Below are 22902 nucleotides of genomic sequence, written 5' to 3'. Positions count from 1 at the left end.
ATGAGATGCAATAAAAAATGTTTTTTAAAAAAAAGAAAAGATGGATGAACTAGACTCTAGTTAAAGCTATTGTTGAATATAAGGAAGGGAGAAAAGAAAGAGACATACACATGCTGAGAGTGACTCAGCATGGCGGGATATAGCACAATCCTGTTGGGCATCGAGGAACAGAGCCAGAGGTTTGAGTACTACATACTGAATGCAGCTCAGGAGGGAAGAATCAGGGGTGTTGGTCCCTACAGTACATAACAAAATGCTAATTTCTTCTAATGAGCTGTTTACAGAAGGGGTGCAAAGAAAACAAAGAGAGAAGCCAAACTCGTCCTGGCGTTGGAGGAGGTGCTGCCACTACCTGCCGTGCGCCTCAAAGATAGAAGAGAGGTAAGGCGACCGCCCTCCCAGTCAGCGTTGGTTATAGCTCCCTCACAGCTCCTGCCGCTGTTGAAAAAGCTTCACTGCCCTTGCCCTACCTGAGGTCACCTTGCTGCTCCTGCTGCAGTGAAAGATATAATAATAATCAATTATGATGCTCTCGTTAAAACCACGATAATGACGCTAAAAAAATGGCATAAAATTCCCCTTAATATTATAGGTAAGATCAATTTGATCAAAATGAAAATACTGCCTAAATTTCTTTATTTATTTCGCTCTATCCCTCTGTCATTGAGTAATTCTTTCTTCAAGAAGCTGGATGGAATTTTTAGCAGCTTCATCTGGGGTTATCGTAAAGCCCGGCGGTCTATGGAGCTGCTTAATTAGTGCTAAGGCACTTGAAGGATTTTACTCTAATTTCCATTGAAATGAATGGGCAGTCCATGACGAGTTACCCTTGTCATTAGCATCCAAGTGGTTAAGGCTGCCCCTGAGGACGGTGGGCTGAATTTCCCAGACTTTAAGTTATATTTTTGGGCAACTTTCTTAGGACGCTTGCGGGGCCTACTTGGTACTGATAATAAACCTTACTTTTTTATTTTTATGCTAAACACAGATTCTGATTTATTTTTGTTGAGGACTAACAACCCTAACTATTTCAAAAGAGTGAAATTTAAGACGGTTAAGGATTTAGTCAAAATCTGGCGCAACATTTTGTTTTTTTGTCACACCTCCTTTTATCATCCTAAACTCTTATTATGGGGGAATCCTGGTCTTCCTGGAATATTCAATGATGGGGAACTAATAGTTGGGACAGATGTGGTATAAAAACACTTGGGGATTTATATGGGGCTCAGGGTTTTTTGAGTTTTGAGTCACTAAAGGTCATATATAAGGTCACGGAATTAATGAGGTTTAAATATATACAGATGTATGATTTTTTTATTCGGAAAATGAAACTTCTTGAGTTATTGGACTCAGATATATGGGACTATTTGTATTCTGAAAAGAATAAATCTCTAATTAGCATCGGATATAAAGGATTCGGGACGTAAAAGGTAGCTGACTGCTCCAAGCTGGCGGTAAAGTGGAGCCAAATGCTGGGGACTAATATTACCCCGATTATGATTAGTCAATCCCTTCGGAATAGCAACGGCTCCACCTCTTCTTCTAGCTTGAGGCTTCAGCAATTTAAAACTACTTGCATGCTGTATCATACTTCCGAAAAGATCTCAAAATGGTCAATAAATGCTTTATATACTGAACGAACTAAATGCCCCAAGTGCGCTTTGGCAGCAGCGAATTTGGAACATATGTTATTTTCGTGCCCTAAGTTATCTGAATTTTGGACGGCCTTAGATAAAATATTGAAACAAAAACTTATATATTCCCCATCTCTCACGGCTTCTCTAATATTACTGGATATTCTCTCGGTTAATACGCCCCAGCAAACCTTAATCACGATTATGTTGTCATGTGCTAAGCTAATAATTGCCCGTGCATGGATTTCTCATATTTCTCCACATATCATGGAATGGTGGTATCTTCTAAACGAAATTTATATGATGGAATATGCTCTGGCCAAACAAAGAGGCACAAAATCGTTAATGAAATTTGAGAAAATTTGGGACTCCTTTCTGTAAATGGAATCTTTTAAATGTCCTAATTGCTGTTATCATCTGTAATATCTGATTCTGTTATTTGGCTTTTGTGTTTGGATCTATATGTATGAACTTTGTACCAAAAGTGATTTTTATTCTGTATCCCTCCTCTTGTGTTAATTCCTTTTTTTATGTGTAACTTCCGATCCATGAGATGCAATAAAAAAAAAATTTAAAAAAAAGAAAAGATGGATGAACTAGACTCTAGTTAAAGCTATTGTTGAATATAAGGAAGGGAGAAAAGAAAGAGGCATACACATGCTGAGAGTGACTCAGCATGGCGGGATATAGCACAATCCTGTTGGGCATCGAGGAACAGAGCCAGAGGTTTGAGTGCTACATACTGAATGCAGCTCAGGAGGGAAGAATCAGGGGTGTTGGTCCCTACAGTACATAACAAAATGCTAATTTCTTCTAATGAGCTGTTTCCAGAAGGGGTGCAAAGAAAACAAAGAGAGAAGCCAAACTCGTCCTGGCGTTGGAGAAGGTGCTGCCACTACCTGCCGTGCGCCTCAAAGATAGAAGAGAGGTAAGGCGACCGCCCTCCCAGTCAGCGTTGGTTATAGCTCCCTCACAGCTCCTGCCGCTGTTGAAAAAGCTTCACTGCCCTTGCCCTACCTGAGGTCACCTTGCTGCTCCTGCTGCAGTGAAAGAATATTTTGCAGCTCCTGCCACTGAAAAACAAGATTCACGGCCTTTGCCGCTTGAAAGGAAATGATTGGGTTGCTACTACTGCTTTTGTTTTGCACTTGCGGTTTCTGCCGCATGAAGTCAATGTTTTTGCGGCTCCTGTCGCTTTTGGTTTGCACTTGCGGCTTCTGCCGCATGACGAAAATGTTTTTGCGGCTCCTGCCGCTTTTGTTTTGCACTTGCAGCTTTGTCCACATAAAGGCAAATGTTTTGCGGCTTTGGCCGCAGCTGAAAAGGAACTTGCAGCTTCAACTGCGTGAAGTAAATGTCTAGCGGCTCCGGCCGCAGCGAAGATGAACTCGCGGCTTTAGCCACGTGAAGTAAATGTCTAGCAGCTTCGGCCACAGCTGAAAAGGAACTTGAGGCTCCTGCCACGTTTGAGAAGTGCTTGCGATGTCATGGCACTTCCAGGTGGAGAACTTTGGAAGGGAGAGGCATGCTCCAGCACCTTCTCAGGAATAGGAGTTTGGGGAAAGAGGTAAAGGAGAGGCACGCTCCTGCGTTCTTTCGGGGTAGGGATTACACTGCGGTTAAGTCAAGCACCTGTATCAGGAAGGGGACAACCAATGCCAGGGGACAGGAAAGAAGACAAGGATAGAGAACAGAATAAAGAAGTAAGGATTGGGACAGGATTTGGGGAAAGTGGTGACAGCCTCCTGCGGGAGCCGGCATTGCTTTTCCACACAGGGAGCTGCTGACATCCAGCTCCCATTGAAGAAAAGCAATCTGTTTTGGATTTCTGGTAGCAAGAGCTTCCAAAATCCAAACCAGTGTTTACTATGACAGGGTGGGAGCCGTACAGCTCCCGCCCTGCCATTGCAAACAACAGTGTCCCGGGGTGGGCACCCCGGGACACTGCAGGAGCCGACCCTGGGGGGGTGGCAGTCCCCAGGGCCATCAAGTGATCCAGGAGGGGGAACGCATGCCCCCCCTCCCAACATGTGCAAGCCCTGGGGAGGTGGTGGTCCCAGGGCTGCAGGAGGCTGTGTGCCCCGTGCATATTTAAGAAAAGCCCTGGGGGTGACGGTCCCCGGTGCTTAGAGGGGCCTTGGAGCACCCCCACAAATTGAAAAACAAGCCCCAGGGAGGTGGCGGTCCCCGGGCGTGGGGTGGGGGCTCAAGCCCCTCTACACAGGTTTTATTATTAAACAAATCAAGCCTCAGGGGGGGGTGGTCCCTGGGGCTGTGGGAGGGCCGTGTGCCCCTACGTTTATTTACCAAAAGCCCCCGGAGTGGCAGTTCCCAGGGCTGCAGGGGAGCCTGGTGCGCCCACGCATATATAAGAAAATCCCCGGGGTGTGACAGTCCTCGGGACTCGGGGAGCCTTGGTGGTCCCCCACAAATTAAAATACAAGCCCACCTCGGGGCTTTGAAAACAAAGGTCAGGAGACCGTGCTTCATTTAAAAAAAAAATTCAGACGGATTTGTGCACCCGGTGTGACGCCGCCCGAAAACAAAATGCTTTTTTTGGGCCTGGGTGTCCCTGTCGGACCCCCTGAGCAGACCTTTTTATTTCCCTCTCCAACCGAGGCACAAGATGGCTGCCAACACTTCCTGGTTTGAATATTTGGCAGCTAATCAGAGGCAAGCTCATGCTTGTGAGGTTAGGCTCCGCTCAGATATCAAAACTTTTTTTAAAAAATTCTCAGGAACTACTAAACGGATTTACATAATTTACCAAAAAGGACTTTTTCTGAACCAAGGGCTACCCTTTTGCCGAAATTAGTGTAATTCAGTTCAGCAGTTCGGAATTTAGCTTTGTCTAAAGTTTCCTATGGAAATTTGAATGGGGAAAACGTGTTTTGGGACCCCCCTTTTTTTCTCGGCCCGCTTGTCAAATCACCCTGAAACTTTCAAGGTTGGAGCTGACCGAAGCGGGCCACTAGTTTTTAAAATGTCTTGAAGATTCGTCAACCAGCACCAAAGCTATTGGGAAAAGAAAAAATGCTTTTCCTATGGAAAGTAGATCCTAACTGAAACTACCTACTGACAACCGCCAGTAGGTAAAATATTGAATTTATTTTTTTCTATTTTTGATCGTGTGTATCAAAGGTTATATTACGGTGAAAGGAGGTCTGTCACAAGGATGATGTCATCAGTGATGTCATCAGGGATGTCATTTGAGATGTCATCAGTGATGTCATCAGTGATGTCACTGACCATGTCATGAGTGATATAATATGTGACGTCATCAGCAGTGCATTGCGGGCGCGCAAGTTATAGTTAGCTGAGCTAACTATAACGGGGGAATTTTGTAAGATTTTGTAAGAGAGAAATGTTCAGCTAAGTATAACGTGTGAAAACTAGGGTTTTTTCAATGAATTTGCATGGTTTTTTAAATGCTAATTCCTAACTATAATGTGTGTGAAACCTATGGTTTTTTCAATGAATTTGCAAGGTTTTTTAAATGCTAATTCCTAACTATAACGTGTGTGAAACCTACGGTTTTTTCAGTGAATTTCAAAGGTTTTGTAAATGATAAGTTATAAATGTATTAATTATTATGTCTTTCTTTTTACACTATTTTCTTATATTTTTAATATAAATATTTATATGTATTTAATTTTTTAGATCATATTTCATATTCTTATTATAAAATAATAACAAAACTAAATTGCAAAGTAATTTTTGGATTAATTATTACTTGACTTCGGTTGCAAGTATAACACAACTCCAGCAATGCTCTGGAGCCCTATGCTCACAAAGCTGTATCAATCCTTACACCTGCTTCAAGCATGTGCAAAGTTTTGACGCAGCATTAGCTCAAAAGTGACTGAATGAAATATTATACATTTCACTCAGTCACTTTTAGGAGGCGTTGCTGCACCCCCTTCTGCTCAGGAAAGCCTCTTCTGGCGCAGGGCTTTACAATGTAATGCGCCCTCCAGATGCGTCACATTGTTAATAGCACACACCATGGCACATCTTTTGCACCACCGCTGTGTCACAAAAGTGACGCAACGGCTGTGTAAAAGAGGCACAAGGGGAATGTTAATCCGCCCCTAACACATACAAATTCACCCAGGCAGTTTCACCAGCAGCGCAAATTGAAGCATAGACTTCTAACACATTTATGTACATATGTTACATTCAAGTGCTTCGCACATACTACAGTATACTATAGGTAAACACCTTATAGATTTATGCTGTAGCACTTCCTTATAGCTCTGCACTTTCACATTCTCCATACACTAGTAATATATTCATTCATTCATTTATGAACTACACATCTGACAAACTTTAACACACTAACATAGAAATATAGTTCTTTCTGTGACCAGTGAAGGTAGTTCTAAAAAGAACTGTTTTTTTGTTTTGTATTTTCTTTGTGTTTTCTCAACAAATTCCGAGCGGAACAAAAGAATGAAAAAAAGAACAACTAATGTCGAGGACAGCAATCATCCTGTATCCTGCGTTTTATCAGGTCGATAGACTGTTTCTCATAACACAAAAGTTTATTGCAATAAATGCAAAGAAATGTAACTTTAGCAAAATCAGAATCAATATGTGGGTGTGGACTGCTTGCTGAAAATACTGCCGCAGATGATGTGCTTGGTGTAGCAGCAGGTGGGTTCTCGTGCAACCTCCGTCTTTCAGCTAGAGCAAAGTTCTTGTGGTGCAAGTTCTTCACGTGTCGCACCATATTTGCTGTGCCAAAGGAGTATTTTTTACATGGATCACCCCTTGAAAGAGTTGTTTGGCAAATTTTACAGGTTACTTTTGCAGCGTTAAGGTTTTTTTGACCTTCTGGAAAAGTGAAAAACTTCCAAATTAGAGCTTCTTTCCTCTTCTTTGGAGCTTCTTCAGGAATGAAATCTCCCTCTGAAGAACTGCTGGAATATGACTCAATTGCTCTTATTATGGTGATCTTCGTTCTATTTGAGAATATTCTCACAACAAATGCTTCTTCTTAGAAAGTCAAAGTCGAATAATTATAATGGGAAGGAACTTTCAACACTCGCAATAGGAAAAGTAATGAACCAATCAAATCTCTACTTTTAAAGTCACATGGCTTTGCGTACGCTTATGATGCGCTTGCGCAGGTCTTTCAATACAAGTACGCATGATCTTCTAGCGTGATTTGTGTAATTCTTTTTAAAACTAATATAGAATTAATAAAAGTATTTTTAAAAAATCATAGTTATCTCAAATGTCTGCCCTTAGTATCTACATTAAATACATACCTGTTTTAAACCAAGTAGAAACATTGCCCCCTTTTGCGTACAGAACGCCGTACATGACGTCACACCGAAGCTTTAATGCGACGCGTAACGTCAAAGCATATTCGTACCGTAAGCGCGGGTACACGCTGACTATGATAAGCAGTACAAACTATGGTGCGATCACCCTCTCAGTGACAAATCAGAGCTCAGGGCGCGCTAATGAGAATGATTAGATGTGTTCACTCATTGCAGATCCGATTCTGGGCCTGCCTCTGCGTATATTATAACACCGCCCCATCTCTCTCTGTTGTTAATTGTTGGTGCACACACTAATACTTTCACATGCGCGGTGCACACCCACCCACACTACCCACATGCCACCACCAAGCATGCTTGCTATCATTTAGCCCGGAAACCAATACATTAGCCAATGTGATGTCCCCCAGGGCCATGATTCTTATAGACCCCGAAAACTCTACCAATGACGGCCCTGGGCATGGTTTGGTCAGCCCCCGCGGTTCCCATATAATGCGGGCACTGACGTGAGCACGCTCTCTTTTGCCCGCCTCTGCTGCGATGACAGACAGACTGTCGAAAACACCCCAGACTCAGCAAAACCGCAGCCTTTCAAGACACGACAAAAGACGACAGAAACAAAAGTAAGAGAAGACGTCACAACATCAGCCTCCACTGTAAATTGTATATGCATAATACTATTTTTGTATCCTTCATATGGCTTTCCTACCCCTCAATGGTTTTAAATTGTATGCACATAATTGAAATATTTCTTTATTAGTCACGAGGTCCTATATACCTCTAATCTTAAAAATTGTGCGTGCATACATTTCTGTGTCGTATTTCTGTACTATGCCACGTGCTTAGGCCTCTATTATTATTAATTGTGCGTCCATGATAGTATTTTTTTTCTGTGTCACGAGGCCGTCCCAGGCCTTTATTAACTTATTGATCTTCCTTTGTTTGCTGGAGTTGCAACTTTCTTAACTACAGAATATTAAGAACCCACATTAAAATTCACTTTTGATAGTAGTTACGCAACTCAGTTTACGATGACTAATCAAAACGTCCTTTTGTTTCCTTCAGCAAACATCCTTCAGAAGCAACCACGGCCTATCGAGCAACAGCAATGAAATTCTCTGCAACTTATTGAATATACTTTGACATATAGAGGCAGAGTTCAAGTCCAATGGTGAACTCCGGTGGCCACACTCTTTATACAAGGTAAGCACAGCAGCCTAGATTTACAAAGTCTTCATAGCAATGCATTAGAAATAAGTCGCCATAACAGGCGTCAGTAACGCAGTAGGTACTTCCATATAGACACCACTTGAACGCGGCACCATAACAAGTAAAATGTACCATGTACACTGCACTCGTAAAACTGTAGTGTAACTTTTATTTATGAAAGGAGAGAGGGCCATATTATCAAACCTTGGCAACAGAATTATCGCCACTTTATCGGCAGGAAAGTGGCAATAATGGGTTTGATAATATACTCTATGGAATTCCAATTGAAGCTCATGTTAGATGTGAAGGACATCTGACATGAGCTTCGTTTGGAATTCCATAGAGCATATTATCAAACCCATTATCGCCACTTTAGCGACACTTTCCTGCCGATAAAGTGGCAATAATTTTTGTCGTCCAAGCTTGATATTATGGCCCAGAGAGCGTAGTGTACATCAGCTTCTCTGTAAAATGTATAATTACCTCCGAGCAGTGACAACAGATAGGTTACAACAGTTTGACAAACAGATCATCAACCTTATAACGCCACTTTTGAGTCACTTTTAACATGGGTAAAGTGATGCAAGGAGCTAGTAAATCTACGTCTGGTTCAACAAAAAAACTCAACTCCAGACTCTGCGACACAGTTTTAATGTTGTTTTCTCTCTCACTCTCTGTGACATAATTTCTCTTTCTATCTTAAACTTAGACACTGCTGTCTGCTTGGACGTGTAGGAGAATTGTTAAAGTGAAGTTGTGAACTCCACTTCCTAATGTGTTTGGGCGCAAAGTTTACACAACGGTAAGCACTGAGGTCTAGATCTACAAATCCTTCATAGGAATGCATTAGAAATAATTCGGCATAACGGGCGTCAGTAACGCAGTAGGCACTTCCATATAGACACCACTTGAACATGACACTATAACAAGTAAAATGTACCAGGTAAACAGCACTCATAAAATTGTAGTGTTAGCTTTATTTGTGAAACGAGAGAGGGCCATATTATCAACCCTTGGTGACAAAATTATCGCCACTTTATCGGCAGCAAACTGCCGCTAAAGTGGCCATACTAGGTTTGATAGTATGCTCTATGGAACTCCAATGGAAGCTCATGTTAGATGTGAAGGACATCTGACATCAGTTTCGAATGGAATTCCATAGAGCATATTATCAAACCCATTATCGCCACTTTAGCGACACTTTCCTGCCGATAAAGTGGCAATAATATTCGTCGCCAAAGGCTTGATATTATGGCCCAGAGTGCGTAGTGTACAGCAGCTTCTCTGTAAAATGTATAATTACCTCCGAGCAGTGACAACAGATAGTAAGTAAGTAAGTAAGTAATGACGTTTATTTGTGCATGGTTAATTAAAACCTTTTACAAAATTATAAAAACACCAGTAGGTACATTTAGAAAAAGCATTTGTACTTTAAGATTCTCAAGTTAAATTTAATTAAAAGTAGAAAGTTAATTAAGATCAGTTCGTGGTTATCCTCAGAGCCATATAATGTTCGTCAAATACTGTTTAGTCTTTTCCTTGTTAAGTCAAAGAACCTCACGACTTGACAGTTCAATTTAGTGTTATTGGTGTTAAAGCATAGTTTGACTTGCTTCCTGCAGGTCCGAACGGCATATAGTTTAAAAAATGATTGTAAAAAGTTATACCTCAGGTCCTTTAGTCCAGGACCGATTCAAATCACATGAACGATGTCCTCCTTGGCGGTTTTGCACAGGCGAAACTGCTGTGATGAATTGTTTCTTTCCCAGGGTGGAAGGTGTGGGAGTATAGGGATTACGCAAAGGTTTAGTTTTAGCAACTTTTCTTTAACTTTTCTTTTCAAACCGATGCTAAGGTATGCTTGTGGTTGCGTTTTTCCATAGTCACCCAGCGTTATCCAGCCATGCGCCCTATTTGCTAGGTCCTGCTTGTCTTCGATCGCCGAGACAATGCGTGCTGATTTTTTGGCGACTTTTTTAAGAGACAAGAGGTCTATTGATGTTTCCCAGATGTCAGTCAGGCATAGAACTTGGAGTGATTCGAATAGGTAGTCTCTGGGCAATGATTTGCGATGCCGAAGTAACTCTTCCCATACGTTGGAGCTTAAAGAGCCCATCTCTGCAGTGCGGATCTTGTGCCAGCTGGCTACGCACACGCTCCGCCTTTCTAGTGTTTGTTTAAGGATGCCGAATCCTAGTCGAATCTGAGCTTGAGAGACATATTTTGGAAGGTTGAAAATAGCCCTATATGTGTTGGCTATGACTGTATCCAGTAATACGACATCCTTCCCATGGAGCGATTCACTACCGTATGTAAGGGTAGGCTGTAGCTTTGCACGCAAAATTTCAAGGAGAGGTTTGAAGGTGAGATCGGGCAGTTTTGCCTTTAGTGGTTTTAATGCTAGCTAGATCATTGTCGCCTTACCTCGTAAGGAGTCAAGTTGTGCCCTAGACGTGTTTTTGCAGTCCAGGATTATTCCCAGGTACTTATAAGTGGTCATCCGATCAAGCTTTTCTCCATTCAAATGCCAACAGAGGTTCCTTTTTTTTCTATAGTTCACCGCCATGACCTTTGACTTACGGAAATTTATTTGTAGGGACTTCTTTACTGAGAAAGTGTGAGCTACGTCCAAGAGATGCTGAAGGCTCGTTGGTGACAACAGATAGGTTACAACAGTCTGACAAACAGATCATCAACCTTATTACGCCACTTTTGAGTCACTTTTAACATGGGTAAAGTGATGCAAGGAGCTAGTAAATCTACGTCTGGTTCAACAAAAAATCTCAACTCTAGACTCTGCGACACAGTTTTAATGTTGTTTTCTCTCTCTCTCACTCTCTATGACATCATTTCTCTTTCTCTCTCAAACTTAGACACTGCTGTCTGCTTGGACGTGTAGAAGATCTGCTCAACTTAAGTTGTCAACTCCACTTCCTAATGTGTTTGGCGCAAAGTTTAAAGAAAAACCAAAGGTGGTGATGGACGGAGCGTTGACAATACAAACACTCACCCCCAGTCAACAGATCTGGGTTTAATCTATCACCGTTCTTTAGCTCACTCCGCCACCCCAGTTCAGACATGGCCATATGCAAATCAGTCTGACCCTGTGCCTCATGGGAACAGTCCAGCCCGGACTGCCAAGCCATGTCTTCCCTGGACCGGAATCAAGCTTCCCAGGACCGGTTTCTTGCATTACAGCCATCTTCAGCCGGGCTTGCTTGACTCCAGTGGCAAAGTGAGCAAGGGACTCACGTCTGAGCATACCCTGCCAACTTAGGGCGAACAAAGAAAACCAAAGGTGGTGATGGACGCAGCGTTGACAATACAAACACTCACCCCCAGTCAACAGATCTGGGTTTAATCCATCACCGTTATTTAGCTCACTCCGCCACCCTAGTTCAGACAAGGCCATATGCAAATCAGTCTGACTCTGTGCCACATGGGAACAGTCCAGCCCGGACTGCCAAGCCATGTCTTCCCTGGACCGGAATCAAGCTTCCCAGGACCGGTTTCTGGCATTACAGCCGTTTTCAGCCGGGCTTGCTTGACTCCAGTGGCAAAGTGAGCAAGAGACTCACGTCTGAGCATACCCTGCCAAATTAGGGCGAACAAATAAAACCAAAGGTGGTGATGGACGGAGCTTTGACAATACAAACACTCACCCCCAGTCAACAGATCTGGGTTTAATCCATCACCATTCTTTAGCTCACTCTGCCACCCCAGTTCAGACATGGCCATATGCAAATCAGTCTGACCCTGTGCCTCATGGGAACAGTCCAGCCCGGACTGCCAAGCCATGTCTTCGCTGGACCGGAATCAAGCTTCCCAGGAACGGTTTCTGGCGCAACGTTTACACAATGGTAAGCACAGAGTCCTAGATCTACAAATCCTTCATAGGAATGCATTAGAAATAATTCGGCATAACGGGCGTCAGTAACGCAGTAGGCACTTCCATATAGACACCACTTGAACGCGGCACTATAACAAGTAAAATGTACCAGGTACACTGCACTCGTAAAACTGTAGTGTTAGCTTTATTTGTGAAACGGGAGAGGGCCATATTATCAACCCTTGGCCACAAAATTATCGCCACTTTATCGGCAGCAAACTGCCGCTAAAGTGGCCATAATAGGTTTGATAATATGCTCTATGGAACTCCAATCGAAGCTCATGTTAGATGTGAAGGACATCTGACATGAGCTTCGATTGGTATTCCATGGAGCATATTATCAAACCCATTATCGCCACTTTAGCGACACTTTCCTGCCGATAAAGTGGCAATAATTTTTGTCGCCAAAGGCTTGATATTATGGCCCAGAGTGCGAACTGTACAGCAGCTTCTCTGTAAAATGTATAATTACCTCTGAGCAGTGACAACAGATAGGTTATAACAGTCTGACAAACAGATCATCAACCTTATTACGCCACTTTTGAGTCACTTTTAACATGGGTAAAGTGATGCAAAGAGCTAGTAAATCTACCTCTGGTTTAACAAAAAATCTCAGCTCCAGACTCTGCAACACAGTTTTAATGTTTTCTCTCTCTCTCCCACTCTCTGTGACATCATTTCTCTATCTCTCTTAAACTTAGACACTGCTGTCTACTTGTACGTGTAGAAGATCAGCCCACCTGAAGTTGTCCATCCTAGTGGCTGCAGTGTTTGGCCGCAAGCTTTATACAACGGTAAGCATAGAGGCCTAGATCTACAAATCCTTTACAGGAATGCATTAGAAATAAGTCGCCATAACAAGCGTCAGTAACGCAATAGGCACTTCCATATAGACACCACTTGAACGCGGCAATATAACAGAACAGGAATATACGAGTCACACTGCACACTTAAAACTGTAGAGTTACCACAACTTGTAATGCTTCAGCTCATTTACTCACATCTACATAATTCTAAACTCTAAATTTATTTTTTCTTTTGCAGATTACCAATCGGACACCTTTTGGAATCCTTTTCACAATTTCTTTATAACATTGTTTAACTTATTTTGCCAGTTCTAATATAGTTATAATTGAGTTTAATAAAAGGTAATTGAGTTTCGTTTATATTTATTGTTTAATAACAGTTAAAAAAAAAAACTACATACTTCTTTTATTTTGTGGAGGAGGGATATGACGGTCCACAATACAAATAATGTTGAAATACTATAGTAAGATATTCAAGACTAGGATTGAAAACTACTGAGTTCTAACTAACTTATATAATAAATACAACTGTGAGAAACTACTAAAATGGGGATGGACGGAGTATGTATTCAACATTTGGCGCCTCAGCACTACCTTTCAAATAAATGTATATAAAATATGACTATTAATACTGTACAAAAGTACAGCACCAGATGAATCACACGAACCGGGAAAAGAAAGCGACAGATTTACTAACTGATATAAAGAAAGGTTTGCTTGTTGAACTTGAAGAAAAAAACGTGAACTTCGAAACGACGCTGAGCATGTGAAGAGAGTACAACTGCTATATCAATAAAAAGGAAAGCTTTACATACAAAAGGCGATACATTATCGTCGCTTTTATCGACAGGAAACTGCTGAAAAAGCAGCGATAATGTGTTTGATAATAGGCCCTTGTAACTTCCCATAGCAGCCCAGGTTCTGATCCTAACCTAGGCTGCTATGGTTATTCACAAGTACATATTATCAAGCCCATTATCTCCACTTTATCAGCAGTTTCCTGCCAGTAAATGCGACGATAATGTATCGCCTTTTGTTGACAATATAGACCATTGCTCTTTTTTTTTACTAGTAAACTTAGATGCATATTATCAAGGACCGGTGTTAAAATTATCGCAGTTTTATTGGCAAGAAACTGCGATAAAACGTCGATAATGAGCTTCATAATATGGCCTTGTTATTTCCCATAGAACCCCATGTTAGCACCAGAACATAGGCTTCTATGGGAATTAACAAGGACGTATTATCAAGCCCACCCTCCCAACATTAATAAAAAACTCCAGACAATGCAGGTACCCGGACCTGGAAGGTCATTTTACATATCACTGCCCCCGAAAGGTGGCATTCCCCGCAACGTGTACGGGGAGAGAGAGAGAGAGAGAGAGCGCTCAAAACATTTTTTTTTTTAAAAAGACCCCAGGGGTGCCGCTCCCGAGACTGCGGGGAGTAGGACCGTAACGCCCCCGCATACTTCAAAATAAAACCAGAGGAGTGCTGTTCCCCAGTGCTTGGGGCACCTTACAAGCAACCATTATGCAGAAAAATTGTCCCCGTAATTTACCCCCCCGGGACCTAATGAATAAAAATTGCCCCCGTAATTACCCCCCCGGGACCTAATGAATAAAACAAACTTCTACTTTTTTTTTCACCTTTTCCACTGCGTACAAGTACTGCACGATTACCCCGCCATTTTTTATTTTTTTTAAATAAAAATTGAGCCTAAAGATCCATGTACTACCCCCTGACCAAGACTATAGGCTCAGAATGTTTCTACCCTGCCCCCTTTCCTTATTTCTCAACTTTGTTTTATTGTTTTCTTGTGACTCTGCTCTTCTGACAAACAACATAGCTGCCAATACTTCCTGGTTTGGAGTATTGACAGCCAATCAGCATGCACTTCCTGCTCGTAATTGTAGGTATATACATACGCGTATGCCGCGATTTTTCTTTAAAAAAATAAAATAAAAATTGAGCCTAAACATCCATATACGACCCCCTAAACAAGCCCAGAGGGTCAGAATATATCTACCCTACCCCCTTCCCTTATTTCGCAACTTTGTTTTATTGTTTTCTTGTGACTCGGTTCTAGCGAGGCACAAGATGGCCGCAAACACTTCCTGGTTTCGAGTGTTGACAGACAGTTCACAGCCAATCAGCATGCAGCTCATGCTCGTAATTGAACAGATTTCAGTACGCGTACTGAACTCCGACTCTAGATATTGCTATGATTTTACTTGCAATTTTCTCAGAAACTACTGAACGGATTTACACCATTTAACAAAAAGCACAATCTGCGAACAGAACTCTACCTCTCTGCCAAATTGTGTGTAATTCCGTTCAGCCGTTTGGAAAATTGCATGGGGAAAACACGTTTTGGGACCCCCCTTTTTTCTCAGTCCCCACTTGACGAATCACCCCCAAACTTTCAGGGAAGGAGCGGAACTGAGCAGGCCATTTTCTTTGAGAAATTCACGAAGATTCGTCCGCCAGCGCCAAAGGTATTCCAAATAGAATGTTGTGGATTTCCTATGGAAACTAGGTCCTAACTATAACTACCTACTTGCGGCCGCCAGTAGGTTATATATATATATATATATATATATATATATATATATATATATATATATATATATATATATATATATATATATATATATATATATATATATATATATATATATATATATATATATATATATATATATATATATATATAACCTACTGGCGGTTGCCAGTAGGTATATATAGTTAGGATTGATTTCCATAGGGAAATCGCAACATTCTATTGGGAATAACTTTGGCGCCGGTTGAGGAATCTGCCTGAATTTTTCAGCAACTTTGCCTCGCGGCGCTCCGGTCCTTCCCTGAAAGTTTAGGGGGGATTCGTCAAGCGGGGGCCGAGATAAAAGGGGGGTCCCAAAACGTGTTTTCCCCATGTTCATTTCCATAGGGCGGTCTGTCGCACTTTTAGCTCGAACGGCTGAATGGATTTTCTCCAAACTTGGCAAAATTGTAGGGACTGGTACCCCGATGTGCCTTTGCTATGTCTCAAGATATATGCTCCAGTGGTTTTTACGAAAATTAACTTTGAAAAAATATATATTGGGTTAGATTGGGCTATATATATGTTAGAGCCCAAATGTAGCCCAATGTAGCCCAATGTAGCCCAATGTATCCCAAAGATGGCCACCAGAGACAAAAAAAAACAAATGTAGCCCAAATATCAGCCAGATGTAGCCCAACTATAGCCCAATGACAGAATGTCCCAGAGTGTTCTAAAGAACAACTAGAGCGCTAACAGTCTTACTTATGACAAAAGTATGGCACACCTGAAGTCATCTTGATTGGAATAAAGTGTTAACACTTAAAGCATTTAATTTGCAAAGGAACAAAATGAGGGGGTTCATTTTGCCATAGAGATTATGATTAGTGCTGAAGAAAGAAAAATTAGGGCACATTTTGAGTGACTTCTCAAATCCTCTTACATTTCATTAAAAAAAATTCTGATATGCAGTCTCCCAAGATGGCCACCAGAGACAAAAGAGCCCAAATGTAGCCCAAATATCAGCCAGATGTAGCCCAACTATAGCCCAATGACAGAATGTCCCAGAGTGTTCTAAAGAACAACTAGAACGCTAACAGTCTTACTTATGACAAAAGTATGGCACACCTGAAGTCATCTTGGTTGGAATAAAGTGTTAACACTTAAAACATTTAATTTGCAGAGGAACAAAATGAGGGGGTTCATTTTGCCATAGAAATTATGATTAGTGCTGAAGAAAGAAAAATTAGGGCACATTTTGAGTGACTTCTCAAATCCTCTTATATTTCATTAAAAAATTCTGATATGCAGTCTCCCAAGATGGCCACCAGAGACAAAAGAGCCCAAATGTAGCCCAAATATCAGCCAGATGTAGCCCAACTATAGCCCAATGACAGAATGTCCCAGAGTGTTCTAAAGAACAACTAGAACGCTAACAGTCTTACTTATGACAAAAGTATGGCACACCTGAAGTCATCTTGATTGGAATAAAGTTGTAACACGTAATACATTTAAATTTGAAAAGGAACACAATGAGGGGTTTCATTTTTCCATAGAAATTTTATATATATATATTACCTACTGGCGGTCGCCAGTAGGTATATATAGTTAGGATTGATTTCCATAGGGAAATCGCAACATTCTATTGGAAATAACTTTGGCCCCGGTTGAGGAATCTGCCTGAACTTTTCAGCAACTTTGCCTCGCTGTGCTCCGGTCCTTCCCTGAAAGTTTGGGGGGATTCGTCAAGCGGGGGCCGAGATAAAAGGGGGGTCCCAAAACGTGTTTTCCCCATGTTAATTTCCATAGGGCGGTCTGTCGCACTTTTAGCTCGAACGGCTGAATGGATTTTCACCAAACTTGGCAAAATTGTAGGGACTGGTACCCCGATGTGCCTTTGCTATGTCTCAAGATATGTGCTCCAGAGGATTTTGAGTAATTTAGGTACAAATTTTTTTATATATCAATGGCCGTGCCCCGGTACGCGCACCGGGGAGCGCTCTGGGCGCGCCACGCGACTTGCGCACGGGAAGCTGATTGGTTCTCGGGTGTCTGTAAACATTCGAAACAGTCCGCAGCGGCCGCCATCTTGTGTCTCGGTAGGATTGAGACACAAGAGGTGGCAAAAATCAAAGGGGGAAATGACCAAAAGGGGGCAGGGTAGACCCCCCCTGACCCCCTAGGTTTGATGTGGGGGCCATCGGTGATGTCATCAGTGATGTCATTTGAGATGTCATCAGTGATGTCACTGACCATGTCATCAATGATGTAATATGTGACATCATCATCAGTGGATTGCGGGTGCGCGATATATACTTAGTACAACTAACTATATAGGAGCAATTTCAATGGTTTTTTATGAGTAAAATGTCCAGCTAACTATAACACTACTAAAACTTATAGTTTTTTGAGTGAATTTCAAAGGTTTTGTAAAAGCTAATTCCTAACTATATAACTCCTGAAACCTATGGTTTTTTCAGTGAATTTCAAAGGTTTTTTTAAATGCTAATTCCTAACTATATAAGGTCTGAAACCTATGTTTTTTTAATATATATATATATATATATATATATATATATATATATATATATATATATATATATATATAACTGACCCTTTCCCTAGATGTTGCAAACAGGATTGATAAAGTTGAAAATTGCAGAAAAAGCTGAATATGTCTGTGCCCAGTTCTGTGACTTGGCAAAGGGCAATGCCAAACCAGCAGTCTGGAAATCTGGTCTCCTGTAGGCTCTGCTCATTATATTGAGGAGCATAGCCTGCAACGTAGTACTGTGCCTCACAACAGGAGAGAGCTAGTAAGAAGAATGTTTGGTACCAGAACTAGTGCACCAGGCATCTTACTTCAAAATCCCTGTAGAAATTAACTGGCTGGGGTGTGTTGTGAGTGTAACACCCTCCTGCCATCTTAACTTATTATGGCCAAAGGTTGTTTGCGGCACTCTCAGGTCTCTCCAGCACCAGGCTTTTCACATTGTTTAGCAATGCATGTGGCAGGTGCCAAAAGGCAAGGGGGATAACTGCAGAGCAGGTGCTGCGGGGGGAGGTGTACCATGAAGAACTGGTGATACAGATAAGTGTTTCCGTGAGAATGTGCTTTTTTCTGTACGGAGGTTTTGATGGTCCACAAGAATGCATGCCACAGAGGAGGGGGCCCAGCAGAATATGTGCCACTGGGGAAATGGGAACGGGAGAATGGGTGCCACTGTAGGACGTTGTCCAAAAAACATATGCTATAAGGGGTCAAGATAATGGGAAGACCCCAGTACAGCTGCTAAAAGAGGCCAAGTCATTATATACCAGCCAAGTCCAAGTCTCCCATTTGCCAAGGACTTGCCTTGTCTTTTCGTCACGCAAGTTGACCCAAGGTAAAGTAAGTCCTTATGTGCTATTTACTGAGCCATGCAATTTGTCCCGCTTTGCTTGACTTCGTAAAGAAATGTAATGCAATGCAGCAGCTTCAAAAATTCTCTGTTGATATTAAGTTGAAAGGATGTTGTAGTTCTGATGTTCATTCTATAAAACGAATTTTCAACAGCAATATCACAATAACTTGCACTCATGTGAACGAAAATTGAAATGCCAAAACGTAGCTAAATGGACCAAGCATGTGCCAAATTTCGTGCAGATTTGCAAAATGGTGTCTAAGTTATAAGCAACAAAACTTTTGAACGAAACTGAGACACTTGTTAATTACAAAGGATGATCATTGGCTTCAAATGTGTGACATTCACATTTTGACTGACCAAACTAGAAACTTACTCATGTTCTCAATCAATTTCTATATAAATTCGACCCAATATTTTTGGTTGTGTGGAAATAACACTTTGTACTAAGCTCACTTCATTTTCAATTCTGGTTTTAAATGTAAAATACAATGTTTATTTGTTACTTTTGTTATCATTGTTTTAAAGAACTGCGGGCCATATTATCAAGGAAGCTGCGGTAGTTTATCGCCGCTTTACCGGCAGAAAACTGCCGATAGAGCGGCGATAATGGGCTTGATAATATGCGATTCGAATTTCAATCGATGCCCAGGTTAGATGTGTGAACATCTAACCTGGGCTTCGATTGAAATTCCTGCCGGGAAAGCGACGATAAACTACCGCAGCTTCCTTGATAATATGGCCCTGGACTTTAATCGAAACAGTAGGCAGGCCTGTTCTGGAATCCTTTCAAATAATCTCCAGTACTTTTGAAAATATATTTCTAGTGAACCACACAGTTTTAGAGGTCTTGCGGGATCCCAGATCTCACCACTTTAAAAGCAATATATGTTCATTAAAAACATAAAGTAAAATTAAGATCAAAACAGAAGCAGTACACTTCATTAACGAAACAGAAAATCTTTGAATTATTCAAGGAAACACTCTTTGAAATGTGACTGATGTAACCATTCTGTTTCAATGTTAAATTAAAGGAAACAATGTCTAGCAAAAAGAAGAAATGCGGTCGAATTCTATACAGGGCCTCTCGTCAGTGGTTCATAGCATTCATAAGAGAATTGGTAAAAGGATAAGAAACTGATAGAAAACAAAAAAATATCTTCCCATTTACTTCTGTTTTATTCTCTTTCCATTCAATTTATTCTTACCCTGGTAGAGTAAATTGCTTCAGCTCTCCGGTCATTCTGTCACTCACCTGTCTAGCATCAAAGCCCAGGCTGTTTTACCGTGAGCAAAATCTCCAGGGATTGTTCTTGGACTAGAAATGGCATACGTGACCTTTTTCCTTACATACTGGAGTTCTTATTTTTATATTTCCCTTCATCCTTTTGTTCATATGTACAATCAAGCGAGCACACTGCCTGGGTAGCTAGTTAGGAAAGCGTTGCTCTTCAACATGTAAACATATTTATTTACGTATTTGTTTAAAAATGTTATATAGCACATACAAGAACCGAGGGCATCAGAGCACATTACATAAATATTTCTACATAGAGAGCAGGTATTATATGAAAGATCAATATGCGTACATGTCAAGTATTTTCAATCTGAGACAACTATGTCAGATCAAAAAAGTGTCGTAATTAGTTGCTTCTAAATGGAGTTTATTATTTCTTTGGACAAACTAATTACTTACTCAGTCACTAAGCTATTCAAAATAATCACAAAGGATTAGGATGGGGAAAAATACTTTATCATGTTTTACATTTGGTTGCAACAAGGAATTAAAACACAGCTGTGATCCTAGAGAAATTCAGAAGTAATAAGATAAGTGAAGTCGACAATATTAATGTATGTATATATTGATGCACTCGTCCCATAGGACAGTCGAACTTCTATGGGACCAATGCATGAGTGCGCTGTTCTAATATATGAGGTACAAATACACACACCTGTAAATGATTCGAATATTGCAATTCACAAACATTTTCCTGTAATACTTTATAGGCATGTGCAAGCAGGCTAATTATTTCCATATTGTTATGAAACTCTGAAGTGGTTGGCAACATTTTATTACATACAACTGGAACATTTTATTCTACATACAATATATAGAAGAGTGCAATATATGTGTAAAAAAAAACTGGCTATATTTGTCTTTTTAAAGTCCTGTTGTGACATCATATGGCACCAGTTGTAACACATTTACTTTTGTACTCTTCTTTAAAAACCTTTTACAGTTAAGTTATGACGTCATAATGTCCGTAGGCAGAGAAAACCGACAATGCGAAATGCAGGTGACAGAACTGAATTAGCTGATTAAACAATGACAGACCGAAACAGCTTTTCACCCCTACTACAACAAGCATTTGCAATGCAATAGGTCTCGTATTTATGAGAGTTTAAGCTATTGGTATTTTGAATGACAATGCCTTTTATTTATGTTTTAAAAACCAGAACATAAATAAAAGGCTCTGCCATTTACAATGCCAATAGCTCAAACTCACGTAAATGCGAGACCTATTGCATTGCAAATGCTTGTTTCGATTTAAGTGAGCCACGTGTCTCATTGCGCATGGCCGCCATTATTTAGCATGTAAATAAAAAAAAAACAAGAGCTAGGAGACTGAAACAAACAACAGAAGGCATGCGGGCAGGGAAGGAATAGTAACAGGGGAGGGATATAGCAAGAAGATGTAGGGAAAGCGCCGGGGAAGAGAGATGACTGTCTGCAGATGCAGTTAAATTGAGTGCTCGGTAGCAAAGCTGGCTCTCGGCATTGCGTGGGCGGGGGTCGCATTCCTGAGAGTGTGGTTCAGTAAAAACAGACTCACTCAAAGACCGTGGGAGAAAGGTAGGAAAGAAGAGACAATGAAGGACAAAGAAACAATTTATCGTTTCCCTCTTGTCAAAAAAGAATGAGCTACTTGCTTATTAACACTTCAGTGGTGGTTAATGGCATGTTATGCTATACTAGATTGCTACGTGGCGTTATGTTATGCGGCATTCCTGAAGACCTGGCTTCTTGGCGCTGCTAGGTATTTAAATGGAGCTAAAACAAGTAAAAGTGCAAGATAAAACAGAGGTGGGGGCCAAAGGAAGAGATGGGCAAAGACTGCGCGGCAAACAGGGATGAAAACAAGTACTAAACAAGCACTGGGGGAAAGCGACGCAAAAAGGGGGGATGTGATCAGCCCAGTGATTCACATGCATGGAGGCTTGACGCTGAATGCAGCCTGTAGTGTTACACCAGCGCACTGCAGAAGCAAAGATCTTTCACCTTCTGCAGATATTACTTCAGAAGGGAAAAATGTGAGTGAAGGTGTGGCCTAACGGCCAGAGCAGTTGATTTTTGAACGGTGGAAACAGATGCGAGTCTCGGCATGGGGTCCAACATCCTGTGATTTTGGGTAAATCACTTAATCTCCCCTTATCTACCAAAATGAATGTGTCCTTGCATAATGTAAGTGGCGCTTATGTAAAGCGCTACAGTACCTTCGGGATGAGTTCCTGCCATTAACAAGGAACCAGTCTTAACCCCCAGTGTGGGTCACCGGATTCCAATAATTTTTCTTTGGGGGTCCCCAGATTCCAGTTATGGTTAAGTGAGGAGCACAGAAGTCAACAGCGTTTTTTTTAAACTATTGTTGAATGAGGTATTTTTTCCTTACAGGAGAGTAAACTCTTTAAAGTGAGTTGGAATGTTTCTTTGAATGATTACACTGCAAAGTAACCGGTAAATGGCATGTATACACCTCCATAAATAGTGCAGGGAAGCGTCATGAACAGCATGGGTGGAATCCCAGTGCAGTCAGGAGCTCTGCAGGTCTCTGCGTTGCATTCAAAGAGTCGAGTGCTTCGTAAAGAAGAGAAAACTTTCAAAGTCCTGCTCAACAGACTCAAGTCTCACAGCCCCTTAAAAGCACAGAGTCGTTTTGAGGTGGGGCGGGTAGTGGGAGAGGGGACATGAGCCAGAGGTGACTAAGTGATCTGCTCCACTGGGCCATTTGACAGGGGAGTACCAGGCGGTGTCACCCCGCCGGGGAGGGCGCACGCCCCCTGTGAAGAAATGAAATCAGCCAGAGATTACAGAACGGATTAACAGAGGTGGAGCAGAGGGTCAGTGCTGG

This window comes from Lissotriton helveticus, chromosome 4_1 (genome assembly GCF_964261635.1).
Source record: "Lissotriton helveticus chromosome 4_1, aLisHel1.1, whole genome shotgun sequence".
Classification (NCBI taxonomy): domain Eukaryota; kingdom Metazoa; phylum Chordata; class Amphibia; order Caudata; family Salamandridae; genus Lissotriton; species Lissotriton helveticus.
Note: the sequence above shows the minus strand (reverse complement) of the source record.